This window comes from Gracilinanus agilis, chromosome 2 (assembly GCF_016433145.1).
Source record: "Gracilinanus agilis isolate LMUSP501 chromosome 2, AgileGrace, whole genome shotgun sequence".
NCBI lineage: Eukaryota > Metazoa > Chordata > Mammalia > Didelphimorphia > Didelphidae > Gracilinanus > Gracilinanus agilis.
In genome coordinates, this window is record NC_058131.1 from 590,291,822 (window position 1) to 590,307,248 (window position 15,427).

The following is a 15,427-nucleotide window of genomic DNA, read 5'->3' on the forward strand; positions in this document are numbered from 1 at the left end:
TAGGAAGTACATGATAAGCTAGAGAGCTAGAGAGGAGGCTGATCAGAATGATGAAGGGCTTCAAGTCTATGTGATATGGTGGTCTGAGCATGAAGTAAGCAGAACTAAGAGAACATTATATGCAGCAACAGAGATATTGTTTGAAGAATAACTTGTACATGTTTACCTTCAGAGAAAGAACTGAAAGACAGAAACAAGCAAGATATAGTTTTATATATCATATAGATGTCAAATGATGCCTTCTTTAGTGCAGTGAAGGAAGGGAGGGAGGAAGGGAAGATACCTGTGAATTTTAATGTAACGAACTTAAAAAAAAAAAGAACCTGAAGAGTTGTCGTATGAAAGAGGGGTTAAACTTGTTCTGTTTTGCTTCAATGTGAATAATTAGCTATTGTAAGTGGAAGTTACAAAGAAATAATTTTAGACTTGATAAAACTTCTTAACTATTAAAGCTATATAAAAAAGGTTTCCCCTCTCTTGAGGTCTTCAGGTAAAGGATTGGATGATCCTTTTTCAGATTTGTTGGAGTAGGGATTCTTTTCAAGGTATGAACTATTAGATGAACTATATGGTTGATAGAGTCCCTTTTAACTATGAAATTCTCTGATTTTATGAATTTCTATAGCTAAAAAAGTTTATCATCTGACAGCTAAATCTCTGGTTTTACTCCTTTTTGAACTCTGGTAGGCAGTTCGTTAATGATAGATGACATATAATCCATTTCCAACTCCACAGGTGAAACTTTTTCAGCTCAGTACCTATCAGAAGTTATGCTTTGCTAGTCCAAGGTTAGAGAGTCTTGAGTCGCCTATATGGTATGATGAGGCACCAGAATAGAAACTTAATTAAGGACTTCTTTCACAATAGATGTAAATTACTAATAACAGCTTAACAAGGAACCAAAGCATTCAATTCTAAGACAATTTCACATGTCAGAAGCTAGAATGTTTTTTGTTTTATTTTATTTTGTTTTTGTGGAGAAAGAAGATTTTTTTTAAAAGGTAGGTTGGGTTGTGCAGATCTTACATGTGTTTCTTAAATTACACTTCTGGATTCACTTTTCATAATTGGCCAGTCTGGAGCATTTTTCACCTTCTATAAACAATAGTTTAGGATATTGAAAGAGTTATTAAAATTTTGTTCTCACATTCTTTCCAAAAAAAGTGTGTGTGTGTGTATGTGTGTGTGTGTGTGTGTGTTATAAGTGCACAGAAATACACATGCACAAGACTGCAGCAGAAGGAAGAAATTACACGAAAGTAACAGAGCTTTGACTTTGAGCTGCGAGTGAAACTACATGGCTAGCCTTCTCAGTAGGCATTAGGAGATGGGATTCCATCCTCTAAAATACTGACATGATGCACATACTGTTTCCTTGGCAGAAAGATTTCATGCCCATCTGTTAAGGAGCAACATGCCAACCAAATGTGGGCTTAGCAGGATAGCCATTGGAATGCTGAAAGTTCCACCTAATAAGTACTAAGATTCCCTCAGTGCCAAGCAATCCCTACAGTAAGAGCACATGCTTCAGTACAAGAGATCATATTTGTTGGTACTTGTGAATAAAGAAAATCAACAAACATTTAGATCATGTGCTCATTTTATTTTCAATTCACCTCTTTTCTGGGATTTTGGTAGGTAATACAGTAAAGACTAGCAAGCTTAGAGGGCTATTAATTACTCTTTGGCCTCCATTCTCCTAAAAAAAGTTTTATATGTATATGTATACGCATTTGTATAATATACCTTGTGTTTATATGTGTGAATATATATTATTTCTCTTTTTTACTGAGACTGATTCTAATATATATATGTATATAATATATATATATAAATCATCCTCATAACTTTTTGATCAAAACCTGTTTTTAAGAGTAGGAATAAAGGTCACTATCATCTACAAGAAATAAGGAAAATCAAGTGCAGTCTAGGAAATAAACTTTTACTTACCGTTTACTGAACTTTTGTATTTTTGTGGAACAGGTAGAAACCTGAAAATATTCATTTCAAGCAGTTGTTTTGTTTTATTAGGCTAGGGAGAAAATGTGTTTTTGTGAAGGATTAGTGGAGGCAATCAGGATCAAACAATTTTTGAAATATAATGCAGGAGACTGTAGGCTATGCTATATGTGTTATATATCTATACAATACTATATATCAATGTTATATGCAATGTAAAATGTGGATATATATATATATATATATCTGTGTGTATATATGTATATGTGGGTATGTGTAGAATATATTATGTTAGATATTTATAGAGGCAGTGAGGTGGCACAGTAGATAAGAGTGCCAGGCCTAGTGTCAGGAAGACCAATCTTCCTGAGTTCAAATATGGTCTCAGGTACTTTCTACCTGTATGACTCTGGGCAAGACATTTAACCTTGTTTGCCTCAGTTTCCTCATCTATAAATGAGTTGGAGAGAAGTGGCAAACCACGCCAATACTTTTGCCAAGAAAACCTAAATGAAGTAATGAAGAGTCAAACACAACTGAACAATATTATATTATTACACACAAACACACACACATTTAACATTCTTAGAATAATAATGAAGCCAATCTCTAAAAAAACTGTTTCAAAACAGTTGGCAACCTGCATTGGCAGAGAATTTCTTTATCAGAAGTTCTCTATATCAAAGACTTCTATAAACTAATAAACTGAAGTAATCAGAAGCAGGAAAACAATATACATGTAAAGGAGGATGGAGTAGTTAGTGTAGTAAGTAAACTGGTGAGTAGATAACAAAGTATGAGGTGTTAACATGTTAACAGGATACTAGCACCCAGGCATAGCTTTATGAAGTGTGAATAATTTTATCTGACAGAATAAAGTAGAGCAGCCTCATTGGACAAATGAAAATGAGATATTCCTTTATAGAGCTTCGAATTGCTAAATTCCGTATGAATTTAGGTGAGTTCCAGCTGAGAATTAAAAGTAGATAAGGACACTGACCTCTGAGAAGGAATTGTTCTTTTTGAGGGAGAGACAGACAAAATCCTCCCCACCCCCATCCCCTTCAGTCATGTTTCTTTGGAGCCAAATTACTCTACCAATAGAGCAAGGATTTGGGAGCTGAGACATATACCTTAGACAATTAGAGATATAAAGAGTGAGTAGCCCAAGGCCAGAAGAAAGTTCAAGAAATGAACTACTCACAGTAGAGTGGCTATGGATTCATGAGACAGCTAGCTCTGACAATCTAACTCTAACTTTGTGCTCATTTTTTCCCCATTGAAAATATGCATATCTGTGGAAGGGTGAACCATGTATGGCATAATAGATAGAGTGACAAGTCTTGAGTCAGGAAGACTCTTCTTCCTGAGTTCAAATTTGGCCTCAGATAATTACTGGCTATGTGACCCTGGGCTAGTTTTTTAACCTTATTTGCCTCTGTTTCCTCATCTATAAAATGATCTGGAGAAGGAAATGACAAATCATTCCAATTCCTCTTCAAAAAAAAAACAAAACCCAACAACAACTCCAAATGGGTTTATGAAGAGTGAGACCAACTGAACCAACAGAATAACAACAAACCCTAAATTTAGGGTAAAGGTATTTGATCAATACATACTTTTATTACTATACTCTTTGAGTGTTTTTGCTAAGATCTAATTCCATCTACTAACTGACTGCTCATGGGAAACATACCTGTGGTGGTTTGTGACCTATATTAGAGACAGCTACTCACAGATTAACCCTAGAAATTTCAAAGTAGCAACCACCCTGTGGAAGACCCAAATTTTGCCTCTAGTATAATTGCAAGTGGGGATAAATCCAGAGGGGGTACATACATATACAATAATTAGAACAAAATAACTGGAAGAATAACAGTAACAAAACTCTAAAACTGAATATAATGACTAACATTGGTTCTGGATGAAAAAAGTACATTCTACAATAGTTGGGGAAATATGGGTATGGAACATTTCATATACTCTCATATATATATATATTCTCATATCATTAGTATGATATGTTGATTAGTTTTTAATTTTTCTTTGTTTGTCTCTTTATGGTATGGTGCTCTGGAGAGGGGAAGAGTGATACATTTGGGAAAGAAGGTAATGAGAAAACAAAAGATATAGGGCAACTGGTAGTCCTATGGAATGAGAGGACCTGAGTTCACATCCCATCTCTGATCATGGCTCCGTATGACCTTAAGTAAGTCACTTATTTTCCAGGGCATCTGATTCCTCATCTCTAAAAGGAGGGGAGGGACTATTTGTCTTCTGAGATCCCTCTGGTTCTTGATCTATGATCCTATAATCAATAAAAAAATTTCTAAAATTAAAAAAATTCTATACACCAGTGGTTCCCAAACTTTTTTGGCCTACTGCCCCCTTTCCATAAAAATGTTACTTAATGCCCCTAAAAATTAATTTAAAATTTTTAATAGTGATTAATAGGAAAGATAAATGTACCTGTGGCCATCACTGCTCCCCTGGATTCCTGCAGCACCCACCAGGGGGAGGTGGCGCCCACTTTTGGAATCACTACTATATACCAATGAATTAATAAATCCAGACCAACCACCCTACATATATGAAGTAACACATATATGTGTATGTATATACATGTACATGTATAATCCATATAATGTATGTACACACATACATGCATTCATATATACACACTATATGTATATGCTAGTACATATATGTGTCAATCTCCCTATACAGAAGGTGAGCTCCTTGAGAACAGGTACTATCTTTTCTTTTTATATTCTCCACATTTAGCATGGTGCTTTGCACATCAGTGCTTTAATGATTTTTCATTCATTCATTCATTCACTCATTCATTTATTCTTTCATTCATTGATACTCATTATTAAAGCTCTTAGATAGGACTAAGAGCAGCAATGTCAAAGTCTTTATTTTCTGATCCTTAAGAGGTCAGAACTAATGCTAATTTGCTCCTCTGTAAGCCAACTCTGCCTCAGTTTCTAAAGTGTGGCTTTTACTATTACAGATTCCATAATGAGATATATCCTTTGGAGATTCTAATGGACATCCTTTTAGGACTCAGGCAATATAGTCAAGACTACAAAAATGAGCTTCTTTTCTAAGACATATAATTTTTCATATTAGAATCAGTAAGGCCCCAAAGTACAGATGTTATGTAAAAAAATCTCACATATGCTTATTAGGGTTCCTAATGATTAAATGAAATTAAAAAAAAGATAGATCAAAGAATCACAAATCAGGTAGTTGGGTTATGATTTAGTCCATTATACTTGTGATGCTCCCTAAGCCTAGCTGCAAACTGTCTTCAGTCCAAGTATTTATTTAATCATTATTAACTAAAAACATGTTAGTACATTCCAAATGTATTTTGGAAACAATAGATTTTGATGTGCACCATGACTTCCACTATTTCAATAAACTTGTATTTAGGGAGCAGGTGGTGTCTGCAAGCCTAAATGGCAAAACTGGTGTTTATAGATGAGACTGATAATTCTGCCACTTGTTTATAAGATTGCACTTAGTGGAAAGGTTTAACCTAAACATGTCTGGGTTCAAGCTGAGGAAATTTACAAACCTGGAAATTCGGGGAGCATGTATGTATCAATCATACTGTATTAGGGGTTGTAACAAGTTGCTACTGAGTGAACATGGATATGAAACAAAGCTTCCCTATAGATAATGTCTGCGTGTACTCTAAGCATGATATAGGCTGATTAATATGTAGTAAAAATAGCTAAAATTTCATCTCTACTATGAAAACATCTAATGGAAATTGTGACTTCTTAATCTCTTTTGCTGTTTCTGTTGAAATCATATTTTGTATGGTGGGGTAATGAAGCTAATAGGCTTTTAAACTTCTAAACTCTGTAATCACCAAGTAGAACCCAACTGAAATAAAGCTGTATTTGAAAAGAGATGATAATTATTAATTGAGTCAGAGTTGGAAAGGCCCTTAAAAGTCAGCTGATATGACATCATCCTTTTATAGATTAGGAAATTGCAGCCTAGGAAAGATAAGCAATTTACCCAAAGTTATATAGAAGACGAGTGACTGAACTGGGATCTATACCCAAATTTAGTGCTTTTTGTACTTCCTCCAAAACTCTTGCCTCAATATATACCTTTTCCTTTTAACTTTATAAAATTTGACATCAGGATAAAGAATATTAATTTTCAAATATATAGATTCTAAAAGTGTGGACTATGGTTATGACATTTTTCTATGATCTAGAGCAGTGATGGGCAAACTACAGCCCGTGGGTCAAATGGCAGGGAAGGGGAGGCTAGGAGGGACCCTAAAATGTCCTATCCAGCTGCAACATTATTCCTAATCTGACGAATTACGAGTAGGATACAATACAATGAAACTTCGAAAAAGTTGCCTTAGAAACAGACTGACAGATGAGCATTTCTTTTCCTTTGGTCCCCTCTTTAAAAAGTTTGTCCATCACTGATCTAGAGACTTATGTAACAAGAATTGAGATTTTTCCTTTTTTCTTTTATCCCTCTGAGGAAATGAGAAAAATGGATGATGGCCTTTCAAGAACATGTATGCTAGAACTGGGGTCTCAAAACTATCTTATTTTCTTCTTTTTAAAAATCCTGTGAACCTATTATTTTAAAAAAGGTTTTAAGTACTTAAATTAACCCCCTAATATAATGTATGTATATTTACATATAAATTATGTTCATATGCCATGGCACTAATATATTATATGTGTATATGTATGTTATAAAACACAAAAATCTAAATAAAGAAGGATAAGATAAAATAAATATTTAAAAATAACATTGAATATTAATTATATAAACACCCTTTTGTTCTTAAAATTTTGTTTTAAAATCTTAATGTAACATTTTCTAGTGGAACAATTTGAAGACCTGGTTCGATTTATTTCAATTTTATGTTTTCCCAGCTGTTGTAATTGAGAAAGATACCCCACAAAAATTCTGAGATACAACTGGAAGAAGTGCAATGACATCTACACTTAGAAAATCAGAATACACATTTAAAAATACTATCTATGAATTATGCAACAACTTTAGAAACTCAGCTAGTAAATTTTTATTTTCACCAATATCATTCAAAACCTTGTTCTTAGAAACTAGCAGGAAGGTATTTTTAACAAATGGGACTGAAACTCTTCATTTAGAAGACTTTAAAATAGGTTAGAGTATTCTTTTTCAAGTATTTTTGGGAGGGTTTGTATAAGTGCATCTTTTTGTTTTGGCATTGAAAGCTTAGATTTTAAATGACTTATTAATTGTAATGGATTCTTACTATCATGAGAAAATTGTAAAAATTTTCATCATTAATGATAGCATATGTAAATTCATATTTCAATCATCTCCATAGTTTTTTTTTTACTAACTCCTTGTCATATCAGATTAGATCATTATTTTTTTTTTACCTCATAATGTGATTGATAAAGAGCTCATAGTAGGATCAGGAAAAGTGTCAGCTCTGCCCATTTTATTGTTTGCTTCTGTCACATTACTAGGATTATCTTTGATGTGAGTTTCTTTGTAGGAGCCTTTTTAAGCCCCTTGTCCAATGGCTGAGTTAAAACTTGCTAACATAATCTGCAAACTCACTAACCCAGGAATATATAAACTACAATGTGCTGCAATATTCTGGAAGCTAAGAAATAAGGTTTCTACTATCAATCTCTCCATGTTATTGTGATCCCAATTTTCCCTGGGGATTCCTTGAAGAATGGATGTGATATGTGGCAAGTTGACATATGGATTGAATAAGGGAGTGAGTGTTAGGCTATATGTTAAATATTAGCAAAGATTAATTTCCTTATTTTTTATGAAAAAAGGGCTCTACAAATATTTTCTTCCTATACCCCAGGACATTGTTTTGTGTCCTCCACTTTGGAGACTACTGTTGTAAAGAATGGAAACTCAAAAGAAGGGAGAAAGAAAGAAGACAATGTTGGCTCCCCTGAAAAATTGGAGAGCTCTGACTATTTAAACCTTGTTTTACAGAGAGAAAATGGCACTAAAAAATAAAAAAAAATGCTAAAGAAATATTCATGCCTGGCCTGAGAAACTGTATGCTTTTGGTTATATTAAAGAGTTAAAGAGAGCCATGAAGAACAGTAAAACACCAAGAAGACGGAAAAAACCCCACCACCACCATTATTTTTTTGTCTCCTTAATCTCTTTGGCTAATTAATAAGTAGCACATAGGACTGTAGTTCTAGAGTTGGACAGGATACAAACCTTCAATTGCATTAATATATCAATTAATAATCACTCGATAGATCATTCAAAAGTATAAAATTGATGCAAACAGGTTGCTAATCATTTGAGAAGAGTGAAGTCCTTTGAAAGACAAAATCAGATGAGGCCATATAGGAAAGTTTTGCTATTGATTTAAAGAATCAGACATATCTTTGGGGCTTTATATGAAGAGATTCTAGCTAGAGCATTCCAGTTGTAGTGAGTTGAAAGAGGGAATTGCTGTGGGGCAAAGGGTTGAATTTCTTCCTACTCTCTTCACTGCATCATGGATCAGGGGGTGGATGACTTCTTGAACTTTGAAAAATTGGAAGATTTGGTCTTCCTATTAGTAGCATGAGTAGCAGTAACATAGCAGTGGCTGATGGCAATATATGAGTTAGGAACTGAGTCACTTTGATGTCAAACAACTTGTTGAGAGATGATAACATCTGAATTCTTAGAGATCAACAGAAAAGGATACTTGTGGCCAATTTGAAGATTGAACAGAGTCTGGAAAAAAATAACTTCCAGTACTAGGAGCCAAAGGGGCCACATGTAAATCTCTAAATTTGAACCTACTTTTCCTGAACTTGTGACAGAGAATGGGTCATTGGTTTGAGTGGAATGTTTTGTGTCACCTGCCTCTATTATAACTAAATCATAGGATTGTAGCTCTAGAACTGGAGAGGATCTTAGATGTTGTCTAGTATAATTCTCTTATTTTACATATGAAGAAAATAAACTCCAGGATCTGCTCTATAGCCACATGGGAATTAAGACATAACATGGAATTTGAATTAGGTCCCATTGGGAAGGGATTAAAGCACCTAATAGGTACAAGGCACTCTGCTGAATGATTTTTACAAAATTTTATCTCATTTGATCTTCATGATAACCTTATGATACAGGTTTATGTAAATTACATAAAATATTTGTTTTTTAATTTAAAAATATATATTTTTATATTTCAAATTTAAATTTATATTTTATTATATATTCTATATTTATAAATATATTGAATACAATATATAGGAAGAAAAATATATTTTTAAATAAAAAGCCAAACTTTATATATATATATAGTTATATATTATATACTATACTGATATATATATATATATATATATATATATATCTCAACTGGATAATTGGTGTTAGGGAGTACACCAGATGGGAAATTGTAAGCAATAGTACTTCAAAACTTCTAGCCCCTCAGGGCTCCCAGAACTGTGAGGACAGAAGTTCTTAGCTGGCCTCTAGACCCAACATGCCAAAAGTGAGTGGGAACTGAGAAAATGGGCCCAGAGGGAGATTGATCATCTAACAGACAATGATAAAGGCACTAAACAACTGGAACATTCAGGAAAGATCTTTCAAAGGAAGTGACACTTCCCTGGAGTCTTAAAGGGAACTAGAGATTCCAGGGAAGTAGGGAGTATTGAATGGGGGTGTGGGAGGGGATAACCCATGCAAAGACACAGAGTTGGGAGATGGAATGCCATGTTTGGGGAACAGAAAGAAGGCCAATTAGAGTGGAACATAGTTTATGAAGGAGGTTAATGGACGGTCTGCTTGGAAAGATAGGCCGGAAACGGATTGTTAAGGGATTTAAATGCCAAACAGAGGGATTTGTATTTTGTCAAAGGCACTGCGGTTTTTTGAGGAGAAGAGTAACATAGGCAGACCCACACTTTTGGACTATTAATTTGCCAGCTGTGTATGCCAGCTGAGGACAGATTGGAGAAGGAGCAGTTGCAAGCAGGGACACTCATTAGGAAGACATTAGAATAGTTTAGATGAAAAATGAAGGGGACCCAGACTAGGGTTGTTGTGGTATCAAAAGCCAGAAGGCTGCTAAGACAAGGGATTCTGAGGGGTGGAAGAGAGAAGATTCTGTCAGTCTGTGCGAGGTACTGCTAGTGGCTCTGGGAAGTGAGGATGAAAAGTTAAGGATGACTTGTAGATTGCACACCTGAGTGATTACAAGAATAATCGTGTTCTCAATAGAATAAAAGTTAGGAGAAAGAGCAGAGCCAGAAAGATAAGTTTTGTTTTGGATTTGTGAGTGTACTCTGCCAAAAGAACCCTTATAGTCACCACCGTGGGGACAGAGTAGTATCATAAAGTAGGAAGGGACTTAGATGATCTGAGTCAATACTCTCATTTTAGAGATGAATATAGAGTAAATGAATTGTCTGAGTTCACACAGTTTGGAAATGATAGAACTGAGGCTTAAACCTAAACTTCTTGACACCAAGTCTAGGATCTTTTCATTGTAACACAATTTACATCCATGATATAAAAGAAATGAGGTGCTGTGGGTAGCACATTGCTTTAGAGAATCACAAATTAACATTATCTATTTTTATTGTATTTTTATTTTGTTAAACGTTTCTTAATTATATTTGTTTTTAAAAACCCTTACTTTCTGTCTTGGAATTAGTACTATCTATTGGTTCCAAGGCAGAAGAGAGGTAAGGGTTAAGCAATGGGGGTTAAGTGACTTGACTAGGGTCACATAGCTAGGAAGAGTCCAAGTCAGCTTTGAATTCAAGTAACTCTCATCTATGGGTCTAACTGTAAGTACACTGAGCCACCTAGCTTTCTCCCTCCTAATTACATTTTAATCTGGCAAGTGGTGAACCTTAGTGGTAGTGGTGGTGGGTTATTGTAGCTGAACCAACTTTGATGCTTCATATATATCTTTGGACCCAATGATTACTCATTCAAAGTTTTCTGTTTTATTCTATACTTTATTTTAGTAAAACCATATTCTATAATATTATGAAATGAGATTTTGTTTGTCAGCAGTTGGACACAAGGCATGCAGAAAGGGACTAAGCACACATGCATACATTTCTGGGAATTATAGGTTGGGAGGAATGAATCAAGGGGGTGAAAAAAATCACCCAAAATGTAACCCTTATGGTAGAGATTAACACAAAGAACTGTAGTATTCATTGGAGAACATTTTACATTTTTTGTTATTTTGTTAATGTCTTATTTGACTCTTTGTGACTCCATTTGGGGTTTTGTTGGCAAAGATTCTAAAGTAGTTTGCCATTTCCTTCTACAGCTCACTTTACAGATGAAGAAACTGAGGCAGAATTAAGTGACTTGCCCAGGGTCATTTAGCTACTAAGTATTTGAGGCTGGATTTGAATTCAGGTCTTCCTGACTCCAGGACTGGCTCTTTATCCACTGTACCACCAAGGTGCCCTACACATGCTTATCTGTTATTAAATGAAAGAATCCTGTAATATACAAAAATCATTTCTGCATCAATCCATTTATCACATACTAGTTAGGACAGCAAAGTGGCAAAAGATTGATGCCCATCAGTTTTTACTAGTGTGAAGTCAAGGTACAACCTGGTTGAAGACTACTAAAATATTGCCTTTGTCTTTCTTTATTCCTACTATAGTGCTGATAATGAAATCCACCTATTACTTATCTCACTATGAAATTATGAAGAAAAAGGAGAATCTTAAATCACTTAAAACTCTTTATGTCAACATCTCCCACCCACCCCCAACTCCATACCTTCTGTCTTAAAATCAATACTGTATATTGGTTTCAAGTCAGAAGAGTACTAAGGGCTAGCTAGGGGGTATTAAGTGACTTGCCCAGGGTCACACATCTAGAAGTGTCTGAGATCAAGTTTGAACCCAGGACCTCCCGTCTCTAGGCTTGGGTCTCCATTCACTAAACAACCTACCTGCCCCCCATATCACCTTTTAAAAAACATGACTTTTTCCTATTTCTTCATTGTCCCCCCCTTGCTTCCTAAACTTTTCAGGCAATAAGACAAATGTATGTTATTCAAATATTTATTCTATATATGTTATATATGATTCATATATTATATCAAGTGTTTATCATATATAAATAACAAATATTTATTAAATACCTACTATGGGCAGGATATTATGCTAAGCACTGTAGGATACTGTGTTTCAATAAGATAAAGAACCTCTGCTCTCATGAAGTTTATAGTTACATATAAATAAGTAAGTGCAACCTAAAATAATACATGTGTCTCAAAGATTTACAAATAAGTATTATTATGAGGCCTGAGGATAATATAATCTCAGGTCTCCCACTTTTTAGATTTGAGGGGATCATGCCTCTGCCTAGAAACTCATCCTTCCGTCTGAGGACTTTCAACTTTTATTTTTCTAATTTTTCCTAATCACTGAACCTTAACTGAAAGGATCATGTCTCCTGGACTCTCTTGGCTCCTGAAGCATCTTGGCTCTCTGAGTTCAAAAGTCCAGCATTCCTGATGCTCTCTGTGCCTGAATGACCTTGTGTTTGCTTGTTATATATCTGATTACATTAATTTGTTATATACCTTACATATAACATATATTTGATATACTAATTTATGCACATGTTGTCCCCCTGATTAGAATGTAAGTTCCTTGAGGGCAGGGGAAGCTTCATTTCTGTCATTTTACCTTGGTACATATTAAGGTTATAATAAATGCTCATTGATTAATCTCTTATCCTCTATATATATTAATTTTTTTTCTTGCTCCAGCCACTATACCCAATTATTTCATCTGTCAACCATTACCATTCTTTTCTCTCCTTTGCCTTTAAGACTTCAGATACAAGTAATTTGTAAATAAGAAATATATATAGGTATGTGTATACAAGTACATATGTGTATATATGCATACATACATATATGTATGTATTCAGAAATAACATAAAAGTTTGTCTAGCCTTGATGAGGCAGTAATTCACTTTTCTAACTTAATTATTTAGCCACCATTCCCTGGGCCAAACTTGACCTTTTCTAATTTTCTTTAGAAGATCCAAAGAAAATGAAGCACCTCTCCCAACACTCCCTATCTTCCTCCTGCTTTTGACATTTGTTCACCTGGACTTTTTTAGATCAATCATGCAATCTCAGGTCTATTTTTAGTCAATCAGGAAGATTTTCTATCTCTATTACTCCATGGTCACTTAGCTCTTTCCCTTCCTGATCTAATCTAAGTAAGGGAATGGGTAAACAGAATCATCTTCTGTAAGTATAATAATAATAGATAACATTTATATTGGACCTACTATGTGTTAGGCATTGACTGAGTGCTTTCCAAATATTATACAAATATAAAAGTCCTTTGAGGAAGGTGCTATTGTTTTCTGTATTTTACAATTGAAGGTCACATAGCTAATAAGTGTCTGAGGACAGAGAGATTTGAATTCAGGTCTTCCTGTATTTTTACATTTGTATCATCACCTCAAAAATAAAATTAACAACACTCCAAAAGAAGTAACAATAATTTATATAGAACACTGAAGTTCAAGGCACTTGTGACCTCTGGGGATCAATAAAAAAGGACTGGACTCAGTGCCTTCTAAGGTCCCTAACTGATTTAATTTTATAATACTGACAAACATGTATGTTGTATAGAAGAAAAGTATCCTGTTATGACACCTAGATTAGACAATAGGAGATGAACTTTTTTGGGGGTTATAATAACTCATGACAACTATCTGCTGACAATCATGATAGGTGTCACGAATGCTATCCCATACCTATAGTGATGAAATCACAGATCTTTGAAGTTTTTAATTAAGTATTTTAATTAGGATAAAAGTCAATGAATTGAAAGATTGTATATTTAACTAAAAAAAGTAATTTTAAAAACCTTTTTCCTTTGGAAATTAAATTATTTGTAATGACTTGTTATGATTTAAATTACCTAAAGTATATAATTTATAATTATTTATAAGTAAATGTTAAAGAGAAAGATCACATGATCACCTGGTAGCTCTAATTAAAGGCTGTAACACCCACCCTCCACACCCCAAATTCCAAGAGTCTACATCCTGAAAAAGAGTGTGGCACCTGTTCTATCCTCTTTCTTATAAGATCAATGATGTGACTCCTTCCCTCTCTCTAGTTGGACAGACTTGACCTCAGTCTGGATCAGAGCCAAGTCTTCTGGATGCCAGGAGTCACACAGGACTTGGGGCCAGCCAGGAGAACCCTGATATACTCCCATAGTACATATGCAAGCCCAGTCAAAGAGTAGGGCTGATATTGATCAAAGTGGGTTTTCAAATGGAATAAGGGGGGCATCATTTATATTAAATTCACATACTATGCAAAAATTTCCCCTGTAACACATTAGGATGTTCAGAGATAAATGACATAGCATAAAATATATGGGATTTATTAGTCATACTTAAACCAAGCAAGTTGATTTTTTAAAAAATCCAACAAAGTTTTAAAATATTATTTTCTAGTGGAATGGATTAAAACTCTGAGCTTTAAAGAAGCCAGAGAAATAAACACATTTATGAAACATAAGTTTGTGCAATTAGATAGGCTTTTCATGTACTTCCAAAGAAAATATCTTAGGTCAGAAACTTTATTTCTAGTAAGATGAATCCAATGAAACAGGATCTCTCTCTATAGTTTGTTTCTTTATCCCATCATTAATATAAGGAGTACAGAGGGATTTCTAAATGTTCTGTAAGAAGGGAAAATAATTAATTCAATAACTACTTACAGAGCATTTGCTGTTGTGCCTCAACCATTTTGAATGTTTTAATCCTTTAGATTCTAGAGTGGCAACCCAAGTCCATACTATCAAGTGTCCTTCATAATGTTGGTGCTTTAAAACACTAATCTCACTTTTGAGGTGGGGTTGTTGGTGGTGGAATGTTGAGGTCAGAATCAGATCATGTGAGAATATTTCATGTTGTTACTGGGGATCTCAACATTACTTGGAGAACTTTTGTTGATCTCTGACCAGCATTGGTAGTAGAGATAGATTTAGATGAGAAAGGGATTACCTATGGATGGAGAAAGCAACTGCCTATTTTTAGTTTGAGAGATATTGAAAAGACCTTCTACCAATGTACTAAAATGCTATCATTATCAGTTTACTATTTTAGAGGAAGTTTTCATCTCGAGGCACCTTGAGAGATTTCCTTAATAAGTTCCTTAAAATTCAGGATGAATGGATTTATCAACTCATTTCCAGCAACTATATGGGATGTGTGTGTTTGTGTATGTGTTTTTGTATGTGTGGTGTGGTGCTGGTTGAATTGCTCAGTTGGGGGCACTGGGAATAGCTGAAAGGGGAGCAAAATATAGAAAACATAGGAGGGTGGGTCACTGAAAACAGTTTGCCTTCTTCATCATTTTACCCAGGGCCAATCTTGGGGTCAAGATCCTTCCATAAGTCTATTTCCTAAAAAG